The sequence below is a fragment of the Triticum aestivum genome, chromosome 4D, assembly GCF_018294505.1.
Source record: "Triticum aestivum cultivar Chinese Spring chromosome 4D, IWGSC CS RefSeq v2.1, whole genome shotgun sequence".
NCBI classification, from domain to species: Eukaryota; Viridiplantae; Streptophyta; class Magnoliopsida; order Poales; family Poaceae; genus Triticum; species Triticum aestivum.
The window spans coordinates 31,281,562-31,306,592 of record NC_057805.1 but is presented as its reverse complement, the minus strand read 5'-3'; positions in this window follow the sequence as shown (position 1 = coordinate 31,306,592).

Genomic DNA, 25,031 nt, shown 5'->3' with positions numbered 1-25,031 from the left:
TTTTGCATCACCTTCATAATTTTCGTACGTACTCCATGCATGAACCATGCCAGAACCAAACTTCTCATTACTCTAGGGAAAATCGTTATTTCTATCTATCGGTCGCGCCATGGAGCAGAACCAAATTTTACAAGTTACAAGTTCAAAAGGAAAAGCCTGCCGTGTTCGTGTCGCACCCCCACAAGGTTGGTCTAGCACGCCGCTAAGGGGGGGGGTGTGCTGTGTTGCATTTTCACTTACAAGTGGGACCGCAGTTGAGCAAACCGACTATCGGCAAACCGCCACCCCTCCCACTATGCGATGGCTGAGAAAACAGGAGGGAGAAGAGATGGCTGTAGCACGGACTCCAAGAAAGTTGGTGTCGGATGGGACTCGTGTGGGTGGCGTGTGTCGTACTGCTAGACGTGAATGCTAGTTATGGCCCATGCCACCCCACTATATCGAGCCTATATCGAGGTGCTAGTTACGTAGAACAAATTTCCTAGAGTCTGTGCTCAACCCTCCTCTATCTCTCTTCTCAGCCAGCCAGCAGACGCGCGGAGCACATCGTTTGTTTGCTCACATGCGGTCCCACATGTCAGTGAAAACGCAAGAGGACCCACTGAACCTGCACATCTTTCACCTCGACGTGCTGGTGATGAAAAACAAATCCAATAAAGATCTTTGGTGGCCGCTTTTGGAGTTACTCAAGAGTAGTAAGATTCTACTTACAGTTTAACCCAAGATGCACATCACGTGGCTTCAACTACCACTCCATTTTCTTGTATGACACGACCTGGATGCTGGATGTCCCACGTGTGGGCAAAAGGAGGAAGAACTCGACCAAATCTTCTCCACATTTAGACCGGAGGAGTAGGAAACACGGCAAGCCCTGTGCCTACATCATACTACGTACAAGCCCACCTCACGCAGTCACGCTATCACCATATTTCTCGGCCTCCGTGCGACACCTAACTATTGGTTGGCTCTATGTGATGTGGCAACTTCATACTACTACGGATGCTGGCTATACTACTACAACACTAACACTCCAAGAAGTGAGTCGAAAACCATTTATAAATTGAGTTTATGACATGCATACGCAAATGTACCATTCATTACGTACAACAAGTCATACCCACACAACGACAACGAGGATACATGTTGGATTATAGATTAGTTCCAACAAAACATTCTAGTAAATAAAAAAGTTTTCATCACACAACAAATAACAACCAATGAAATGAACTTCAGCTCAACCACTCCTCGGCGTTGGAAACACTTGCTTTGAACCAGAAGAGTTTGTCTCGGAAGGGCCAGCTACTGTCAATCTCGAGACCAACGCAGGACTGATCATCCAGGCTGAAGCGGCCTATTTGATGACCCATATTGTGATAGACACGATAGGGAAGCATAGCAATGTCCGAGGTATAGATACAATTCCTTCTCATAAATGGTAGTAACGTTGTGTCAACAGCAGCTGGACCACCTTTCACCATGATTGGATAGTTTTGTCCAAGGAAGAGCGAGTTTCCTCCAAGAGTATCAATACTAAACCAGGGAGGAGGTGTTGGCGCTAGCACAGTAGTATCCATCCCGAATACCCTGCAACGGATGTTGGAATAGGTCCGGAGAGTGCAACCATGGGCGACAACACCTGCTTCCTTAGTCACATCAGCGGTGCCTGTATACAAACAAGAAGAGGTGATCCATCAGAATAAGTTGCCAGGCGCCACTGAGTATATGGGTCCTCATGCTCGTGATCATCATCGTCATCATCTCCCCCTTGGTTATAAAAAATTTCAAGTATAGGTGGTGGAATGTTCACAGGACCTTGGAAAGACAAGAAGGTTAATTAGTAAAGGGAAACTAGCTAACCCGCATGCATGTGGATGAAACAATTATAATTACAGTGGAAGACAAATGTACCGAAAGCATAAGGATTCCATGCAAAAATATAGCCACGAGTGGTGGTAGCAAACACAAGACCCTCGCATTGAATTGCATCACAATACTCATCCTTGTATAGAAACTGATTTTTGAGCAATATCCATCCAGTCGAACTATGAAGGAAGGCAACAAGCTTGTCGAAGATAGCAACAACTACATATTCCATTAAATCCCAAGAGTGGTCGGGAACTTGACAAATTGCTATCTTCTGTAGACGACAGTCACCATGACCGTAGTTGAAAGTACGGTCATAACCGGTGTGCTCAACCTCTGGGCAGTCTGAGATTTTTGGAAGTGGAACCCGGTGACGAGTGTACACATTCACAAGTCCCCACTCGCAGTTGGACCCAACATAAACAACCCAATCTCCATTTGCGCCTGGCCAAGTTACCCTCAAGCGATGGCATCTTAACATCACACGTATCATTATAAAGCGGCACCAACTTGTACAAGGCGAGGCCTCCGTCGTCCGCGCGCCAGTGAGTAGGGTCACTGTGAAGAAGATATGGGAGATCAAACCACTCATGGACCCTTGGGTTCCTTGTAATGATGTTATTAGTTGTGTCGGGTGGTAGGTGCGACATATGCCAACGGGTGGCTTATCATTGTGGGAGCCAGTAAGACATCGCCGGTGCCTGGAAACGGGATAAGGCGAAGACATGCACACGCCGGCGAATCTTACCCAGGTTTGGGGCTCTCCGTGGAGATAACACCCCTAATCCTACTATGCGGGGTCTTAGCATGATCACTAGATCAACACAAGTGGCTACAAGTGGCTCCTTGAGCTGTTTGGCTAGAGGAAGAAGAAGGGCAAGGCTAGATCTCCTCTTCTCTCTATGTGGTGTCTAAAACTCTAAGAGATCAACCCTTTGCATGGGTGCCCTGGGGGGTTTATATAGGCCTACCCCCAGGGGTACAATGGTAATCCGGCTGGATGCGGGTCCAGGCCGCTAGTGTCTGTATCCGCCGGCTTCTCCGCCGGCCGCTGGGGCTGCCGACTGGTGGGTCCCGCTGGCTGCCGGCCTCTTGGCCGACAGGCCGGCCCCACCGCCTGGGGGTCTTGTTGGCGGCTGGTTACTGTAGCCTCGCCCCTGATGACGAGGGCTTTGCCGAGGTAAGCATGGCTACAGTGCCGCCGCCTGGCGGGCTCTCACTGTAACCTTACATTGTCTTGTCTCCTTAGTGATGCACATACTTCGAGGGAGGGAGGTAGCCGGCTATCGGGAGCCGGCTACGCCCCAGGCCGACTAGGGGAGGCTTGGCCGTCTTCGAGCATCTCTCTGGCTGAAGGGGCCCGCCGCCCGTGGGCCATACTGACAGTCCGTCGTGGGTGGCGTCATGGTCAACATGGCAACAGTGCCGCGCCGGATGGAGGATGGCCGACCCGTACGGCGCACTGCGGCCATGCGTGCTTCGGGATTTGGGGGTGGCAGGTTGTACTGTAGCCACGCCCCGTCTCGTCACAGTTATGTTGGTGCAACCCTTGAGGGTGCAATCTTGGCCGCTTGCCGGGAGCCGGTCTTCTTGCAGCCGGCTTCTGGGAGTCGGTCCTCTTGTGGCCGGCTTCTTGAAGTCAGTCCTCTTGTGGCTCTCTTCAGGGGGGTTTTTAGGGACGGGTCGTCTTCCAATAGTCGGTCCGTGAGATAGCCGGCCAGGGGAAGGTGGCCCTGTGTTTTGGGTGCTTGAAGGCTCGATCGGCCCGATAATTTTCAAAGAGCCAGGGGAGTCGGTTAGGCTACCCGTGGCCATTTACTCCGACAAGTTGAGTCGAGAATGGTCTTGAACGAACCTGCCATGCTAGCCGAGGTGATGACGTCGCACCGATCAATGAGTTCCTCCACCACGTCATCATTCAGATCGGGGCAAGAATAACGGGGTCGTTTCCGGCCTGTTTCCTCCATGGAGAAGACGATCGAAAAATGGCAGAAGGAAGCGTGAAGGCAAATGGAGGAGGGAGGAAGAGCATGCGACAACAGTTCCAAATCGAGAGGGAAAGGCGAAGAGTCGGTGGACGGTTGCCACGGTACACGAAGAGGTGCCCCAGCCTACATAGAAGTCCGTTCGTAAATTGTACAAAAGGACTCGCCGTCGTCTCACTCACATGTGGGAACGGGACCACATGTCAACGAAGAGGGTAGTGGGGAGCGGACGGTTGCCAAAGAGGTCACACACTGACGACAAGGCCGTCCTGTCAGACCTAGCGCCCGCGCGGGATGGCTTCCGTCCCCCACACGAACGAAGCCACTTCGCACCCCAACACGGTTGGTCCGCCACGCCGCTAGGCCAACTCCAGCGCGTGCAGCTCGGATGCGCGCTCGCTCGGCCCCCTTTCCCTCAATGCCCCGGAGCTACCCAACCACGGCTACGTGTTTTGCGCACCCGGCAGCAGGATTTGGAGCGGATCCGGTCGGGCTTGAGCTCGCCGGCTGTGGGAGGCCGCGCCACGCCATGGACTGGCTGGGCACCAGGCCGGATGGCCCCGGCAAGGCTGCAAGGCCGCATGCAGGTACTAACTCCTCCTCTAGCCACTCGGATCTACACCGTCGGCGGTCCGCCGGCTGATACATGAATGGCGGTCGGCCGGGCTCGGTGCTGGCCCAAAAGCTCGTCGGCGCACCGTTGCCACTCATTACGTGCGATGACTGCCCAAAGAAGGTCTTGCGTCGCGTGCCTACAACGCCGGAACATCCCGGATGGGTGTTCATCAAGTGCTCAACTGATGGGTATGTGCTACTTTAGCTTCAGTTGTGCTCTCGGATTAGACTAGTTGTGCTAACTTAAAATTTTATCGTGTAGAATGGATGCAAGTTTTGGTATTGGGAAGAAGAGTACATCGATGAGCGCAATTTAGTAGATGTTCTAGCACTTTTAGCTAGCATAGAGGCTAGAGATGAGACTAGTGCACTTGTTGATAGAATAGAGGCTAGACATGAGACTAGATGTGAGGAAGCAATGTCTACTTCTTTACACTCGAAGAAGAAAGAAGCATGCAAGATCGAGCCTCCGCAGATCAACAATGAATGCATCGAGAAGGCACTAATCCAACTTACAGGAGCAGTTATGGAAGTTGGATATCTTCTAAAATTTATTCTTGTGGTTCTTGTTTTCTTTGGTCTTGCTTTTCTAGTCAAATTTTGGTGATGTATTTCTACGTAATGATGAAAAAAATATGTGTTTGCAAAGAAAAATGTACGCGGTCGGGATGCGTCTGCGCATTGGGCGCATGGCCACCGCATCCGAGAAATGGCCCGGACACGACCCCATTGCCCTACCCAAACGGACAGAATCCGGGCAAAACAGAGGTCCGTTTGGGGTCGTGCGTTGGAGTTGGCCTTACAAGTGGGACCACGGTTGAGGAAACCGACTATCGACAAACCCCCACCTCCCCCGCCGCGCGATGGCTGAGTTAGAAAAACGACGAGGTTGAAGAGACAGCTGTAGCACGGACTCCAAGAAATATGGTGTCAGATGGAAGTCGTGCTGGTGGCGTGTGCCGTACTCCTGGACGTGAATGCTTGTTCTGGCCCATGCCACCCTACTATATATCGAGGATTCGAGGTGCTGGTTACGTACAATGAACACATTAACATATGGCCCACCTCACACTGTGGCCAAATTTCCTGGAGTTTGTGCTAGGTTAAAAAGTGTTCTTTGTGAGGGTGGGTGGCTGGTCTCAAGTCTAAAACTTGTTGTATTACATATACATAGACGTAGAGATAGTGCAGCAGTTTTGAAAGTTTGAACCTAAACATCAGAATGCTATTTCTACTGGACTCATCTGAGGACCTAGGATGATGGGATTCGTAGCTACAGTAAAAACACCCGCCCTACGCGCGAAGCATGTGAAGCTCGTACAAATAGTAGTAGTACTATTGTTGATTGGACTCATCCGATAACCTGTTGCAATGCACGTACAATTATGTATTCGGAAAATATTTTTTTGCCTCGTCGCAGCACCCACTCAGAGAAGCGACTCGAAAGCCATTCATAAATTTAGTAAGTTTATCACAGGCATATCATTTTATTACATACAACTGGTTATGAACCCACAACGACAACGATGATACATTCTAGTAAATACTAAAGTTTTCATCACACAACAAATAACAAGCAATGAAATGAACTTCAGCTCAACCAATCCTCGGTGTTGGAAATGCTTGCTTTGAACCAGAAGTGATTCTCTGGAAAGGGGCAGCTACTGTCAATCTCGAGACCAATGCAGGACTGATCATCCAGGCTGAAGCGGCCTATGTCAGGACGGATATTGTGATAGCCACGGTAGGGAACCATAGCAATGTCCGAGGTATAGATATAGTTGCTTCTCATAAATGGTAGTAACGTGGTGTCAACAGCAGTTGGATTGCCTTTCACCATGATTGGATAGTTTTGTCCAAGGAAGAGCGAGTTTCCTCCAAGAGTATCAATACTAAACCAGGGAGAAGGTGTTGGCGCTAGCATAGTAGTATCCATCCCGAATACCCTGCAACGGATGTTGGAATAGGTCTGGAGAGTGCGGCCATGGGAGACAACACCTGCTTCCTTAGTAACATCAGCAGAGCCCTGTATACAGACAAGAAGAGGTGATCCATCGGAATAAGTTGACAGGCGCCACTGAGTATATGGGTCCCCATGCTCTTGATCATCATCATCGTCATCTCCTCCTTGGTTATAAATTTTTTCAAGTATAGGTGGTGGAATGTTCACAGGACCTTGGAAAGACAAGAAGGTTAATTAGTAAAGGGAAACTAGCTAACCCGCATGCATGTGGATGAAACAATTATAATTACGGTGGAAGACAAACGTATCGAAAGCATAAGGATTCCATGCAAAAACAGTGCCACGAGTGGTGGCAGCAAACACAAGACCCTCGTGTTGAATTGCATCACAGTACTCATCCGTGTATAGAAACTGATTTTTGAGCAATATCCATTGATTCGAACCATGAAGGACGGCAACAAGCTTGTCAAAGATAGTGACAACACAAGCATTCCTATAACCCCAAGAGCGGTCGGGAACTCGGCAAATTGCTATCTTCTATAGACGATAGTCACCATGACCGTAGCTGAATGTACGTAGAATACCGGTGTGCTCAACCTCTGGGCAGTCTGAGATTTTTGGAAGTGGAACCTTGTGACGAGTGTACACATTCACAAGTTCCCACTCGTAGTTGTACCCAATATAAACAACCCAATCTCCATTTGCGCCTGCCCAAGCCTTACCCTCAAGCGATGGCATCTTAACATCACACGTATCATTATCAAGCGGCATCAACTTGCACAAGGTGAGGCCTCCGTCGTCCACGCGCCAGTGAGCAGGGTCATAGCGAAGAAGATAGGGGAGATCAAACCGCTCCTGGACCCTTGGGTTCCTTGTAATGATGTTATTAGTTGAGTCGAGAATGGTCTTGAACGAAACTGCCATGCTAGTCGAGGTGATGACGTCGCATCGGTCAATGAGTTCCTCCACCACGTCATCATTCAGATCGGGGCAAGAATAACGGGGTCGTTTCTGGCCTGTTCCCTCCATGGAGAAGACGATTGAACAATGGTAGAAGGAAGGGTGAAGGGAAATGGAGGAGGGAGGAAGAGCGTGCGACGGCAGTTCCAAATCGAGAGGGAAAGGCGAAGAGTCGGTGGACGATTGCCACGGTACACGAAGAGCCGCCCCGGCCTACATAGACGTCCGTTCGTAAATTGTACAAAAGGACTCGCCATCGTCTCACTGACATGTGGGAATGGGACCACATGTCAATGAAACATGGTGTGTAATTTCTCGTGCTGGCCGCGTTGGCCCGAGGTGCCGCATTAGTTATCGACCTTTATTTTTTTAATGGCGTGCCGTTCAGTTTTGAAGCACGACTAACTGGTACTGTATGCAGAGAAAATATAAACTACTCTACCACTACTCCACCTCTAGTATTAGTAGTATAAAAAAGATATATAGGCCGGAGCTTCAGCGCTTTCTTGCTAAGGACTGCCCACTTGTTTCTCACACTATCACCCTCTCTCCAGATCAAAAAAAGACGACCTCTCTCTCCCTCCTCACCGGTGGTCACAGATCCGCCGGGGAAGAAAAGGACGTGCAGCGTTGACGCACTCGTACGTCATCGGCGAGCGAGGTCACGCACTGACGACAAGGCCGTCCTCTCAGACCTAGAGCCCGGGCGGGATGGCCTTCGTCCCCAAGCTCACTGTCGTAGTGTGTGCGGAGGACGACGACCACGAGCGAAGCCACTTCCCGCCGACCCTCAGGTTTGCTACCTCTTTTCGAACCATACCCTTGTTCTATTGCCCCATCTGCCAGGTCGCTGCATGTGGATCTTTTTCCACTCCACCATCTTCCCAATTTGCCATCCTTTGCTCTGCTGGTCACGCAGACGAAAACCTTAACTTGCACTATTAAAGGAAACCCTACTTCATGTAGACTAATCCATGTCTGGGTTGAATAAGGAAAGGAAGGGAGACTATACTGTCCAAGAGACTAGGCATCGAACCCGCATCTAGGTTGAAAAGGGGGAAATCAGTAGCTAAAGAGAACAAAAATGGGACGTAATCCACATATGCTGCCTGGATATATGTTGCTCTGGGAAACCATACCTCCCTCACCACTCTATGCGTCCGTGGAGGTACATCGTACTGGTTCGCCCACTGTCCGAATGGGCCTCCCATGCCCTTATTGCCACTTTTTTGCTGTTAGTATAACGCCAGCGGTCAAATCAAGCAATGCGACTGCTAAAGTGATGCCACATTTAACTAATGCCGCACTCACTCTAATGCCACTGATAAATTTAAGCAATGTCATTTAATGTCACTGGATTATTTCAGGGTTAGCTGTTGATTGTGGATGTATTAAAGATTTTTTAGCTAAGGCATTCTAATGTTGTTGAACAACCAGTATATCAACGATGAATCTGGTTACTACCTTTAGATTTTTGCGCTGTTAATGCTTATAGATTACATACCTCACTTTCATGAGATAACTCAAATTTTTTTTGTACAGTGTCAAGAGTGGGCACCTCCTCCTCCGGCTGTTCTCTTGATTCGTTCGATCAAGTTTTTATGTTTGATCGATTATCAAGATTGGGATAGCAATTTTTCGGTCTCCTCAAGTTCGAAATCATATTTACCTTTAAGGTACATGATTTGCAATTTTTTATACTATCATTAGTTAATAATGCTAGTTATCTTCAGACATTTGTATTTGGTTTAATGCTCTTGCACAGCTAGTATACCAATGCTGAAACTTGTTACCTTTACATTTTGTATTGTTAATTCTTATAGAAATCTTCTAGTGCAAGAGCTTATGGAAATCTGTTCAGTAAAACCATTGTACTGTGCCCTGTAATAAAATAACTACTCTACTGTTGCACTAGCCACTGGATTAGTGTATATTTGTACTATTCGAATGGTGTTGCATTAGCGTATGGACATATATAAAGTGTGGCAAGCTTTCCCAGATATGTGCTCAAGAAAACTACTACCTATTTTTCTAAATACTAGACGTTTGGGTACTTTAAATTGAACTGCGAAAACGTCTTATATTAAGGAACAGAGGGTGTAGAGTTCACTCAAATTATCCCGGTAAAGCTAGTCACACCTTTGTTAAAATTAATGTTCATTATGTTATCGGAGGAGGTCTGTATGTTTGTCTCTAATGCCTGTCGACTACATACCTGACATCATGATGTAATGTTAAGTCATTTCCTTTTGTACAGTGTCACTGAATTGTCAAGGCGGTGATGGCATTTTATTTTAGTTGAACTGCACAAAATATGCTTAAAAGAAGAGGAAAGGTCAGGAATGGCTCAATTTTTCAGAAAAAACTATGTATGCCTTCCTGACATCAGCCGCTGTTGCCTTATTTATTCCTTCAAACAGGTGGTTAGAAACAGTCTTGCTACCTTTTCCCATTAAGAAATTGGAATGCTTATATTTGTGAGTCTATGCTTCAACTAGTGCCACTTTTATAGTAATCACACTTTCAATATCTATGCAAACAGGGATGCTCGATTTTAGTGGAACTGCACAAAAAGTCCAAATGGTTCAACATTAGGAGCATGTTTTCTTCCAAACCTTTATATCCAATTGGTGGCACTATGAGCTGTTCATTACGAAGGTACATGGTTTGCTACTATCTTGCTACTCTTTTTGTACTGTCATTAGATAGTAATACTAGTGGTTTGCATGTGAATTTATTGGCAGGGTGGACCTACATTGGAGGTGCAGGACATGATTCAATGATTGGATGCTCAATTTCGGTTGTATCGATTTCACCTCTTCCATCACTGCGAACATGGATATCCTTGGTCTGATGAAGAATAGGCGCTATATTTCTGCTCTGAACCAGCAAATCAATTCAGTATGAAATTGTCCAGGGCAAAACATGACTGTATCAAATTGTCCAGTGCAAAACATGACAGATGCTAAGCGGAAGAGACGTGTTTAAACCGAAAATACAAGGTGGGGTATATGTTTACTAGCTGCTTGATATTTGTGCAGACAGAGATGTCTTCCCGTTGCTATTTGGCAAACAAGCAAAGTGACCGCAATTTTGGTTGAACTGCACAAGAGAATAGTATAGTCACTGCATGCAGTGCCATTTGAAAATGGACACAGAAAGATTGGATAGTCACTTCATGGACTGCAGAAAAGTAGTACTGTGCTGTTTATTGGCCAACACTAGGTGCTTCATTGCTTTGGTCTGATTATACAATGGGCATCATTTTGCCTAAGTTAAAGTTTGTATTCCGAAAATAGTCTCGTCGTGTGATCGATAGAAGACCAAATCATATTGCAGTGGATGTTCCTCCATCATGTGTGGTTCATTCTCATGGTTCCAGCTGTTGGTGAAACTAGTTACGTTTGCAAGAGGAATTGTAGACTTCACAAAAAAATTTGTCTTCCACTCTGTACTGAATGTTGGCCAAGAGAAGCATCCATGTTAGTAGGAAGAACAAATGTTTTTTCTAGATCTTTGCTTTTGGAGCTACATATTTGTATATGATCTGTGAATCATTGAGATGCATTAACATGTTGATCTTATGTATGGGAATCGTACTAGTTATTTTTGAATCTACAAATGTGAACATATTACAATGCCAGGCCTGTGAGTCTCGTGTGAACATGTTGAACGGATCGACTCTTACTGTTGTGCATAGCATGATCCTTATTTCTGTGTTCTCAGTGTTTACAAGTTACTAACAGTTCCTTATTTCTGTTTGCTCAGTGTTTACAAGTTATTGATCGATCACTAGCTAGCCTACTAATGCGCTCCTGGCAGTTTTAGTTGCGACGCAAGATTCGAAGTGGCAGTTTTTTGAATAAAAATGCCTACCTCTGAAGAAACTGACAAGCTGCTCTGAAGAAAATGCCATGCAAATATGAAGAAACTGCCAACAAAAACATTCGCAAATGCCCTATCTCCCAGCGAACGTTCATCGGCTAATGCGATCGTACACGTACACCATCCGACCTACTCGATCCTACACGTACACTATCCGACCTACTCGATCCTACACGAATAAATAGCGGATCACGCACGTACTACCTCCTTTCCGGTTTGCAGGGCTCAATTCAAAAAATGACCTACTCAATCATACATGAATAAATAGCAAATCACGCACGTACTACCTCATTTCCAGTTTGCAGGGCTTAATTCAAAAATCTCACCAACCAAGGTAGATGATGAGTGGTGGAATCATTTTTAACAAGGAGGGAGTACCTCATGTGGATGATTCGAGTGCACTTGTTTGACCGTCATGCAGGCGTGCGACCCACCACGGACGGGATGCACCACTGACTGGACGGGACGTCACAGTCATAATTTCAGTTTTTCTAGTTTTCCACTTCAAGCTGGCGCGCTAAGCCATGCCTGGTTACGCATTGAATTCTGATGACCGCGATGACCATTGTGTTTCCCGCGACACGCTGGTTCGCCTACCTTCTGCCTATAATTACAGTTTCCTAGGCTTCTCCGGTGGCACCATCACCCAACTAGCCCTATCCTCATAAGCCCCCACCGGCCCGACGTCGCTCGCCACTTATCCTCGCTCTTGCCACGTCCGCCATGCCCCTGCCCGTCCGCGAAAGGCGACGTCGGAGGTGGTCACCGCCGGAACTAGTCTTCGGTTTTTCACTGGAAGGCAGACGGAGGGAGGAGGCATTCTATCGGTCTTTAGATGGCAATGCGGAGTATGAGGAGTTGTTGGAGCGCGACCGCTTGGCGGAGGAGCAGCCTATCGCCGATTTGTGCCGCCAGCGGGACATGGAGCAGCAGCGCACCGACGCTCTGAGCCGCGAGCAGAGCGCCCGCAACTGGGCCGACTACGTGGAGGCCGGCGCCCGGCAAATAGCCCTGGAGGCTGTCGGGCACGCACGCGTTCGTAATGCCGAATTTTACTACAAGCTCGTCAAGTGGGTTTCCCGCTTAGAAGCCGAAGCTTCGGTGGACTACGCCGGCATGAAAAGGGCCAACGTGCGCGAGCAACGCGCCCTATCGCACCTCTGGCAAGTTCGAGGCGAGGCGGAGGACGCCGGTGCCGGTGTTTAGCGTGTACTGCAGATGGCAGCCGGTATCGTCTAGTTAGCTAAGAGTAAGTTAGTACTTGTACACTACTAGAGTATTAGTGGGAGTAGATAGTTAACTTGGCTATGATGGTTGTCAATGTGGAAGTTCAGTACTCTATATCTGGATCAGACCTGTTACTTTGCTCTGAATGTTGAACTTTCCGTTTGAACGTATGGAATGGGCTGTTATTTTTTTAAATGGGTTGTATTTGTCCGCCACGGGTTTAGAGGCTGACTTGTGGGCCTACCAGGTTGACGCGTACACAATCAGGAGATGATTGTACATGGAGAGGATGACAGCAGGGACCCACCAAGGTCATGGCAGTACGCAAGCAAGCAGGGACCCACCAAGGTCATGGATTTCTGACATCTGTGTCCCATGCCATTGTCAACGTAGTCAATAAACGAGAGAATTGCACAACGAGCGGCTGACACCAGGGGCCCAGTAGCTCGCCCAGTTATTTTTGTTTTGGGTTAATTTGATAAATACCACTCCAAATTTGGTGATTCCGAGAAATGCCACTGCAGTTTCCAAACTTTGAAAAATGCCATTTCATGCCATTTCCTGTGGCATTTTTCGAAGTCTGGAGTGTCGTTTTTCAAAGTTTGCAAAAATTGCAGTGGCGTTTTTCAAAGTTTGCAAAAATTGCAGTGGCATTTTTCAAAGTTTGGAAATTGCAGTGGCATTTTTCAAAGTTTGGAAATTGCAGTGGCATTTTTATGAATCGCCGTAATTGGAGTGGCATTTATCTAATTTGTTTTTGAGATGGAAGCAGGGTGTCAACTGGGCTGTGCGGGGCACTCTCTCTTGTCTAGACAGCCTTTTCTTTTATGTTTACCACAGACCAGCCCAGTAGTTTTTTTCTTTCTTTCTGAAAATGGCTAGCCCAGTTTTTTTGTGATTTGTCAAGTAAGTCGCTTTGTCAGGCCTGTTGGGCTGCAAATCTTTCAAGACGAGGAGAGCTTCATTCGGCTGGCCGAGAAAATGGCCTATCAGCAATGAGAAATGGGTTGTACATTTATAAAACACATCAAACCGGCAATTAGTTTCAAATTTCTTTTTTTTTTCATTTCGATATTTTAAATTGCATTGATTTTTATGCGTGGACAATTTGTTAGATTTTATGTTGATATACATTTATTTTTAAAATATGTTTTAATATGACTCGAAATTTCGAGACTAAAAACAGTTCGGACCGCACCGAAATATGTAAAATTTCGTATAATTTTTTAACCGTGGCCACAATATGGGTTGTAATGCTAACAAATAGAATATGTGCTCAAAAAAACCTTAAGAATTGGCAAATGGGTTGTAAATTACTAGAAATAATGGCAGATGGGTGTATGCTGTTTTCCACAGATTTGAGGCTTTCCTAAAAAAAAGGTTGACGCACAAGCAGTGACTATTGGATGTCCATCCAACGGCCTCGTGTTTCTTCAATCTCTGCTCTTCCTGCTCCAGCCGCTCAAACAAGCGCCGACAGGACTTCCAGCTGACAGCTCGGACCCACCAGCTATATCTTCGCACGCAAGGAAGTGATTCCTTATTACGCACACAAAAATGAATACCCCCTGCTAGCTGGGACCCAGCATAGTGGGAGCCTGACCTGTAGGCCTACTAAGTTGACGGGGACGGAGGGCTTTGTCAAGTTAGTCAATATGAAATATTTTAGCTCCAGTGACCGTACGATGTCCATCCAATGGCCGTAGTGCTTCTTCAACCTCTGGTCTTCTTGCTCCAGCCGCCCAAAGCAGCGTCGGTCGTGCCGCCTGCTCCTGCCTCTCGTGGCCGGCTGTGCTGCCGCGGAGGCCTCACTGCCCCCACTACTCCCACCGTTGGCCAGGCCCTACGGCGACGGCAGCCTCACACCGCAGCCAAACCAGTGATCCCTCATACTCCTCTCCGCATGGGTATCCACTGCGCGTCTTCCCCGGCTCCGCATTGTCCCCTTCCTAGGCCTCGCCGTCGTCCACCGCCTTGGTGCTCTCGGAACGGCGTGGTCAACATGGTCAAGGAACAACATCCATCCGACGTGGGCTGTACGTGGAGAGGCTGACATCTGGGTCCATGGCCGCACACAAGGAAATGCTTCCTTATTACGCGCAAAACAATGATTCCTCCACCTGAGACCAGGGACCCACCGGACGGGACACCGTATTTCACAAAAAAAACGTTTACCCCTGACAGCTGGGACCCACCAGCTACATCTTCGCACGCAAGAAAGTGCGTCCATATTACGAGCAAAAAAATGATTCGCCCCCTGACTGCTAGGACCCACCAGCTATATCTTCACACGCAAGGAAGTGCCTAACAGTAAGGACCCACCTGGTCGAAGTGTACGTAGCGTTGTCATTCTGGTCGCAAATGTGTACGTACATACGATCGGTCTGTGTGCAGGCTGCAGCGATGAACCTTGGTCGTGCAAGGAAGGGCATGTGTCGTAGTAGAGGCGTGCACGTGTCGTAGTAGAGGCGCGCACGTAGCATGTACACGTACGTACAGCGGCCAGGGTGCAAGAAAGAAAATACAGCCACGTACGTACATACGGGCGGGGTCTTGAACGCCTACTCGCGCATACGTACGGCCAGGGCTCGTGTACATGGCTGGGTCAGAACGGAAAAATTGCTTCGTCGTCGTGTTCATGGGGAGGCAACGGAATGCGTCGTGTTCATAGGGAGGCAACAGAACGTGTGCTGTTCATCGGGAGCCAACCAGCTTGGACGGAACAGCCGATGGAAACGAGGGCTGGTGTACCGCAGAATGGAGGAAACGGCCTTGTGTTCGACCGGCCACGGTCGTAACGGGATCCTGTTCATCGAGAGGGGTCTGGCATACCGCAAAACGGTCGAAACAGACTTCTGTTGGACCTCCTACGGTTGAAACGGGGTCCTGTTGACCGGAAGGGGTGTGGCGTACCGCAAAATGGAGGAAACGGACTTGTGTTGGAGCGCTACGGTCGAAACGGGGGTCCTGTTCATCGGGAGGGGTGTGGCGTGCCGCAAAACGGGACTCCACGGGATACTATTCATCTCCACTATCGACCTCCTCCAGCCTCCACGGACTACTGTTCATCCACCTTCGACCTCCTCCAGCCTCCACCTGCGACTGTTCATCCACGGGCTCCTGTTCATCCAGCCTCCACCGCTCCTCCACCAGCTACTGTTCAACCAGCCCTCTCCATGGGGTCCTGTTCAACCACCCCTCCATGGGCTACTGTTCATCCAGCCCTCCACCGGCTACTGTTCAACCAGCTCTCCACGGGGTCCTGTTCATCCAGCCCTCCATGTGGTCCTATTCATCCACCCCCAACCGGCTCGATCGATCGGGGTCCTGTTCTTCCAGCGGCAACACCATGGGGTCCTGTTCATCCAACCCCCCACCGGGAACTGTTCATCCAGACCCCCAACAACGCTCACTGTTCATCCAGAGGCAGCATCGATCGACTTCAGTTAGTAGCAGTAGCGAAGGAATCACTCGGGTTCAGTTAACAGCAAGGGATCGATCGGTCGCTCGGGTTCAGTAACGCATAGCCTGCAGTGCAATCGCTCGGGTTCAGTTAGAGCCCAACGCCTCGCTCGGGTTAAGTTAGAGCCCAACGCCTCGCACACACACGCGTACGTACGAGAGAAACGTGCATCGCTCGGCCCTCGACCACCCACCGTAACTGGGAACTCCCCGATAGTTTCCTTGCCCTCACTTCTACCACGGTTTTTTCCGTCATGGACGACCCAAAGAATGTCATGCAACTGCGCCTCCGGCCCGCCCAGGACGAAAAGCCCATTTACTATCATGATTTTTTGTCATAGAACTAGGACCCCACCAAATCTATGATGATACCGGGTTTTGTCACAATTATCGTCGTAGAAGTGTCATAAGTATGACAGAAAAATTTTCATTCGGCCCAAAATGTCACGGATGTGCCTTTTTTTTTGTAGTGAGAGCAGAAAGTGATTGGTTGAAACGTAGATCTAGATCTGCTCTCTCTTTTCCCTCAAGAACTAGCAAGAATCATTGGAGGGATTGAGAGATAGCAAGCTCGAAGAAGGTCAACAATGGGGAAAGAACACGAGCTCAAGTTATTGGATGCACTGGGAAGAATACCCCCTTTTATAAGAGGGGGAAATCCAACCGTTATGCACTGAGTCTGCGCACAAGTGGTAGTACCGCTCGGGCGATCGGTACTTCCGCTGGCACGGTAGTTTCAGCCGTAATGTGCAACTGAGGAACTCAAGGAGGCGGTAGTGCCACCGGAGTGGTACTACCGCTCCCACCAGCGGTACTACCGATAGGTGTTGCATGTACAGGTGAAACCGCAGTAGTAGAGTAGGGCAGCACGGTACTACTGCACGGAGCGATACTGCCGCCCACTACTGCTGCGCTCTACTTCCGCGCAGAGGTAAGACAAGTCCGGAACCCCAAAAACAAGCGATAGTGCCCGCGTCACTGGAACCGCGGAAGTACTGCAAAAGTGGTACTACCGCTGCCCAGGGCGGTACTACCGCTAGAGAGCATCAAAAAGGCCTAAGCAAAGAAAATGGAAGCAGGAAAACCTGAACTACCATAACTTCTACAAATGAGCTCTGAATTGAGCAACTCAAGCTTGTTGGATAGATGATGACAAATATTATCCAAATAGCGTCGTCTTCCGTTCTAGACTCCGAGAGCACTTTCGTATTTTGGTCGGCATTTCTTCATACGAACTCCGATTTTGACGTTCTTGGGCTTGTTGGAATGCTAGAGAAAAGCCTGATGCGTTTATGGTGTTGTATAGTCAGTTCAGACACTTTAATAAATGTCAAATCATCAAATACTCAATAGGGCCTTCATCTGGTGCCTGGAACTTCTTCAGTTTGACTCCCAACTTGGTTCTTTTCATGTGCCAAGTACATGAATATGCCAATACACCTACAAAGACAACAAAACAAAACTAAACTAAATAAAAATAAACTTTGTGCAACAAACTTGGTAAGATGAGTAAATACCAAAACTATGCATTGGGGACATGTATAAGTGCTAGATGGATATGTTATGGGGGTTTTTTTTGCTCTAGAATATACTCTAACAAGTATGCATAAAATCTACTCATCAATTTCCCCAAGCTTATACCTTGCTCGTTCTCGAGCAAGATGGTTGATAAACCAAAGTTATCCATCTTGCTGATCAATACGATTGCTGCCCGTGGGCGTATCCTTGTCTTCTCTGCAAGCTATAAGCAAGATGGATCATATTTGAACAAGGTAGCACATGCTCAGCTAGGTAACATATATACATTTTGATACAATCCACGAGAGCTTCAATAAAAATTTCTATGCTCCTTGTCAAATTTTAATCTAGCATGAAAACAAATACTTGGATCCTCTTACTTAATAAATTGTTTATTCATGTTTGTTGTTTTTATTTTTAAACAAACTTGAACACAGAGAGTTGTCAAAAAGTCAAGATATTGAGTTTCTCATCACCTCCCACTAACATTCTCAAGTCAAGGCCCTCAGGCACTTACTTCAATCATTGTTTGCTGGAACTTTGTTGCCGGGTGATGAGATCATGCCAAAGAAATGATCATGCACAAGGTTTCGCAGTGGCTGAATTTTGGGTACTATGGACCAATATGTTGTCTTTTTCAAGCTCTTGTGATTAGTACCCTTTGTTTACCACATACACCCCATTTCAAGAGAAAGCTTAATAATATTTGATGTAGTGTTGCCACTACGTAGGGTAACAAACTCATAGCCGAATCCAAGCCGAAACTCTAGTGGATCATTCATTGGCCAGCAAAGTTCTCAGCATTGCATCAAGAAAGGTGACGAAACCACATTTACACACGTACACGTGCATAAAGTAGCAAGGCCATAGCACCAGCGAGAAGCTGAAGCGCCATGTAAAAATGCAAACACAGATTTTTGGCATAATCTCATTCACCTTTCAATCAAGTTCCACTGGACAATTTAATCCATAAGGGCTATTGAGTCTATTATATCAAACACCATGGGGTTAAGCTACTCCATAACTCTTTCTTTTAAAACAATTCTAACAAATGTCAAACTTTTATTCAACCATCATCATTGTCCCTTTTGTAAAGGTAGAGATCATGACAATGTCTTTCATAGGATCACAAGATTGTTCTCAAGCTAAACAAAAACTTGAACAAAGTGCATAAAAACATAAACTTGGCAATATGGGGCCTAACTTGAGCAAGTGATTCCCATATTCAAATACAGAGCAGTCATACTTAAGCAATCATGTCAAACAGCGGGACACATGATTGCATAGTATCTATCAGATGAAGATCAATGCACAAAACTCTACACATGCAAAAATAACTTCCCTAAGCTTAGAAATTTGTAAGAACTATCTCAAGAAAATTATGAAACGAAGAGAGAAAGTGTAGTTTATTAAAGGAGAGTATGGAAAGTGGTTACCTCCCCAAGCTTAGATTTAAGCAAGGGTAATAAAACTTTTACCGTCGAAGTGCAAATGACCTCTCCCTTAATGGGCATGGACCTACACTTCGTCAAACGTTCATTTGATATGGCCCGGTGGAACCGAGCACTTGTAGTTGAATTTTTTGTAGAATTGAAGTGACTGAGTGGCTTGTGTGGGTTTGCATATGGTTGACACCATACCGTACATGTCACCACACTAGGTCCAAACCTCTGCGAAAATAACACACAAGATAAAAAGAACGCGGTTCGGTATACGAACGTGGTTCGTATACCCAACCGGGCAAAAGAAATAAAAGAAACATGATGAAATACAAAGAATCATTGGTTCTGAGGCTTCAAAGGTAAATAATAAACATTGAAGTGCAAACGGGTGGTTAAAATATAACCCACTGACCTCGGCTTGAAGAAATAAATAAATTGGCATTTTCTTGCCTTGGTACGAGCGCACGTATGACCGCTTGCGGTCATATGGTCCGTCGTCTTTCGCTCTATCGTAGTACACAATGTTGACACCCAGACGTACGAGCGCGCGTACGAGCGCTTGCGTTCGTATGAAACACCATCTTGCGCTCTGGATCTCGGGTCGCTTCTGCCCAAGAGTAATACGAGCGCTGATACGAACGCACCCGCTTGTATGGAACACCGTCGTTAGCTCTGTTGCCTCTGGACATTTTTGTTGGCTCCTCCCCCGCTCGATACGACCGCACATACAACTGTGGGCGGTCGTATAAAACACTATCTTTTCCTCTGATTCGTCTGGAACTTCGTTTTCTTCGAAAATTTATGTGGGGTTAGTTTCATCACTTGTACTAGACAAATATTAAGAAGATCCAACAGTGCAACAACACCACATAAAAAATTGAGCAGACGAAAAATTTCACCTAATGAAGACTTAAACCAAACCAACTTTAATACCAATTCATGCATAGTGCCAATGCAAAAATATGAATGTAAACTAAACTCAAAAGACACAAAACTAATAAAAGACTTCTACTTACATCCGGATTGCCTCCCGACGGCGTTTTCTTTACGGCCATATAGCTAGGCTTTGATGCTCCATTTATTTTCTTCAACCAAGTGTGAGAGCACCTCATAGCAAATTTGGTCGAAGATGTACCCGCTTGCGGTGCATCAGCATTATGTAAATGAACAAGTCTTCGCTCTCGAGCCAAAGTTGATGTACCGTATGGGATAAGCATCTATCCTTGATTTTCTGTAGCAAGAGGGTTAGAGGATTATATTTAGGGATTTTTACATCTGTGCCCCTAGTTCCTTAGCCATACTCATTCATCCCCATGCTCTTAGCTTTTGCTCACTTTTCCCCGCTCCCTTGTTTGAAACCCTCATAAATGGTCACAACGGAGGATGCCGTCGGGTCAAATCATTGACCTTTAACTCTGACGAGTGGGGCTGCACTGGACTCTGTCGCTCGTTGGACCTGACGAGTAGGGTCGTATTGAGACACGTCAGATGAGCTTGTCTGAGGGATCCCCTCGTCTGAACCTCGAGCACTACAGCACCACGCCGCTCTACCCCCTATGTCGCCGTCGTGCAGCCTCCGCCGCCGTTGTGCCCTCCAACCACTAACCCCATTTCGCATCCGCCTCCATCATGCCCTCCACCAGATCTACCCCCACATCCCCCTCGGGATTAAGCAGCGATGTCGGGGGAGCATGTTCTCAAGCCCATCGGCCGTGGAGAGGATTGGCTCAAATCGGCGGCGTATATTCATAGATTACACCCGGGTAAGCATCATTCCCCCTCTAACTGATTTGCTGATTCATAAATTCGGCTCTATTTGATAGCTAGTCGCGTGAATCGATCAAATTTTGCTGAATTGTTCCCGGCCTAACTGTAACTTTTCCTTATTTGAATCGAATAGGATTGATCATGTGCTTGCTTTCCGGCTGTTGGTTAGGATGGAAGTTGGTGTGTTGCGCGATAGAAAACCGCATATGATTACTGGATTTTTCTATCCAAAGGTGGTAGAAACAAGTATGTCATTCAAAGATTTGTTCGCGGCGCTCCAAAATTCTTCATATGGGTGGAGCCCTGCCGATGCTGTTGAACTAAAAAAATTTAGCAGTACCGAGCAAAAATTTCTCCCACTAACTTGCGATGAGCATCTTGGATTGCTCTTTACTTTCAATGTTGAAAGACGCTTCGGTAAAATCCTTACTTAGGTTCTTTAGCCATGCAATGAACGTCACAAGGGGAAGGTTGTTTAGAAATCTTATGTCTGTGCTAATAGCGAGCGCCCCGGCACTCCTTGTAGGTCAAAACCAAGCAAAGCTAGTGGTTCTGAAAGTTACAATATGTCTGTTGCCGCTTCTTGTGCCGCTTCTCCTGTCGCTGCTACAGCCGATGTAGAGCAAGATGCAGAGCCAGACGAAGATGTGCCTCGAAATGATGATGAGGATGAGAATATGTTCCCTGATCTTGTAGATACTGTAAGTAAACAAGCAATGGAAGATGAATATCAGGAGGAACCTATCAGCCGTGCTAGATTTGATGACACTGACGATGAAGAGAGGCAGGAGAATATCGACAGCCTAGTTTTAGATGAATATGATGGTGAGGACATGCCAAAAATTGAGTGGAACAGGGAAGATCCTCAGTTAGCTTTCGTCACCATATTCCAGTCGATGGTGGACCATCGTAATGCAGTGACTACATATTGCATTCTCAGTGAAAATACATATGTGATTGATAGGAGTGAGCCAACAAGGTTCACTGTTCATTGCCCATATGATAGGTGTAGATGGAGAAAGTTCATTCAAGTTTGTGTATTTGAGTTTATACTGATTCATTTTATTTTCATATCATTGTGTAATGTTTTCTAACAATATCCCTATTTTGTTTGGGTCCCATTTTGTTTCAGATAAAAAAGAACCCACACCAGCACACTTGTCCACCTGGAGGGGGAGGAGGGAAGGCTAAAACAAAGCTAGCAAAGACTAGGTGGGTGGCAGATGCAATTTTGGATTGGTTGAGAGAAACACCAACACTTGGTCCAATAGCAGTCCATGGGAAGCTATTTGAGAAGTATAAGATTGATATACCTTACATGAGGGTTTTCTATGCTAAGGAAATGGCTCTTTATAGGATTAATGGTCCTTGGAATGAGAGCTTTCAATTGCGCTACACATTTAAATCTGAAGTGGAAGCTGCTAGTCCAGGGAGTGTTGTAGAGATTAATAAGCATACAGTTACATACAAAATAAAAGGGAAGTTGTTTCAGAAGGAGTGCTTTAGGAGGGCTTTTGTTTGTTTCAAGGCTTGTTGGCAGGGGTTTCTTGATGGTTGCAGGCCCTATTTGGCTGTTGATGCAACTGCTTTGAATGGAAGGTGGAGAGGACAACTAGTGGCAGCTTCTGCAGTTGATGGACACAACTGGCTATTCCCAGTTGCATTTGGTGTGGTGGAGGCAGAGTCTGACGAAAGATGGGTCTGGTTTCTGCAGCAGTTGCGCAACCTTATATGTACACCCCCAGGTTTAGCTATACACACAGATGCTTGCAAGGGTTTGGAGAGTGTAGTGGAAATTGTATTCCCTAGAGTGGAGCATAGGGAATGTATGCAACACCTAGCGCAAAATTTCAAAAACAAATTCAAAGGTAAAGTTTATGATGAGAAGTTATGACCAGCATCATACACATGCAGTGCGAGGAAGCATGAGCATCATTTGAGATTATTGTATGCTCACAATCCTCTGGTGAAGGAGTACCTAGATGCACATCAAGGAAAGTTGTGGCCAAGAAGAAAATTCAATGAAATCTGCAAAGTAGACTATATGACCAGTAACCTGGCAGAGTGTTTCAATGCAAAGATCAAGTCATTGAAAGGGCTTCTGATATGGCAAATATTTGATAATATTCGGCAGAAGATCATGATAAAGATGGATCTTCGCAAAAGAATTGTAGAAACAGAATATGTTGGCCATCTTATGCTCCCATCTCTTATTACGTCATTGCATGCCAAGGCAAGAGGACTGAACATGAAATGCATTTGAGCGACGACACACGAGGCTGAGGTAACATATACTGACAGTAAAAACAGGGAATGGAGATATCCGGTTAACCTAGCAACTAGGAAATGCAGTTGTAGGCAATGGCAGCTCCGTGGGAAGCCATGCATACATGCCCTACATCGGATGACTGTTATAGGTGGTGAAGATGGTGAAGTTGATCAATACATCTCTGACTATTTTTCTGTTGCCAAATTCAGGGCTGCTTATGCTTCTAATGCGCCTACACTCTTTAGAAAACACCAATGGAACATAGTAGATCTAGGGTTCAAACTACATTCTCCTGTACTGACCAAACCACCAGGACAAGGAAGAACAGGATCAGAAGAGGTGAAGAGGGTCGTGTAAAAAGACAGCGTAAGTGCAAAAAATGTGGAACCCTAGGGCACATTGCTAGGCTATGTACCAATACAGTGGATGCTTCATTTGGAGAAGAGGAACAATGGGCAACAACAAATGCAGAGGAGAATGCAGCATTAGAGCAGATTGAAGCTAATACAGAGGAGAATGAAGCAGCAAAGCAGATTGCAGCTAATTTAGAGGAGAATGAAGTCACTGAATTAGCACTGCCATCAGCTTGGTATCTGTGCAACAACCTTCCCCCTTTTGTGCATTTATTCTATTTTTATCGATGGCTTATAATCTTTTTTCAGTTTGACCCAGCTCTCGGAAAATTAGAGGAACAGGAGAGAAAAGGCCAAGAGAGAAAGAATTAGAATATGAAGCCATGGCTTACGAAGGTTTTGAACCCCGTCAACTGGCCAGTGCAAGTTCTGCGTCAGCACCTCGACAGCCACCACCCGAAGTGAAGATCAGAAGGAAGAAGACAAAGGTGGATATCCCACCTAGGGAAACCAGGAGCAAGGCTGTGAAGCCATCTCGGAACAAAAGGAGTAAGGCAAAGATGTGAACTTCGAACGTTGAATGCAAGTTGTAAACTTTGAACTTTAAGGATTTGTACAACTGTGAAAACTTGTAAGGTTTAATAAAGCTATTCGTACTTTGATGTGAAATTTGTGGCAGAATTTGAATTTTAGGAAAAATTTCAATTTGAACTAACACTTGAACTCTGATCTGTGGTGTGATGTTGCAATGTTTGTTCAACTACGGTAAACGTTAGGTGATCAATCTGATCTCCTTTGCGTGGTAAAACTTATAGTCATGGGAAATATGCTCCAAATGTGCTCCGAAGCTAGGGTAAACTGCCCCATTTGTAATCAAGTATTTTTTGGACCTACTCTAAATGAGCCAAATATTTTTTATTAACACCTATTCAATCTATATAGTGTAGTATTTATTGGATTAATCTTCATATTTTTACAGTTTTTGAAAATAATGTGATTTAATAGACGAAAAAGGAAAACTAAGTTCAGATCCTTCTTATTCACTTTGAAATGAAGCTTTGGTGATTTTTTTAATTTTTCAAAAAACCTACCTCCTTTCCTTGAACTCTTTGTAACGTTGTACGTGATATCTCATATTTGTGAAGGTTTCTTCATGAAAATGTCCATAGAACAAGTTTATGAATTTTTTGGTAACATGTCACATAAGAAAACATTGTGCACAGGTTTTATGTTTCTTCAATTTTTTTTAAATTAATGGTGCTCATTTAACCACGATCGCGCCAACTAGGTTTTTTTAAATGGACGTAGACCAAGTTTAGTATTTTTCCTCGTTAGTGTGTCTTATAAAACGACGATTCGCGAAGGTTCCATATTTTTTGGATTTTTTTAAATTAGTTATGCATAGTTGAATATTGGTCAAACACTAGATAACCCCGTTGACCAACTCAAAACCCCTCTAAACCCTGCGGGGTTTCGCCTAACCCTAGCTCCGAACGTCAGTCGTCCGATCATTCCCTAGCGCCAAGCGACAGCCCTCAGATATGGTCTTCTAGAAGGAATTCTGAGGCCAGGCTGCATGCAGGCTTGGCGCCGTTGGATCACAAGGATGGCTCCGCATGTTGGATCGTTGGGCGATCCGCGAGAGGCGATCCATGAGACATTGGTTTTGCTCGCCCACCATCGCCTCCCCTGTCTTCTTCTTCTTCTACGATGACCAGAGGA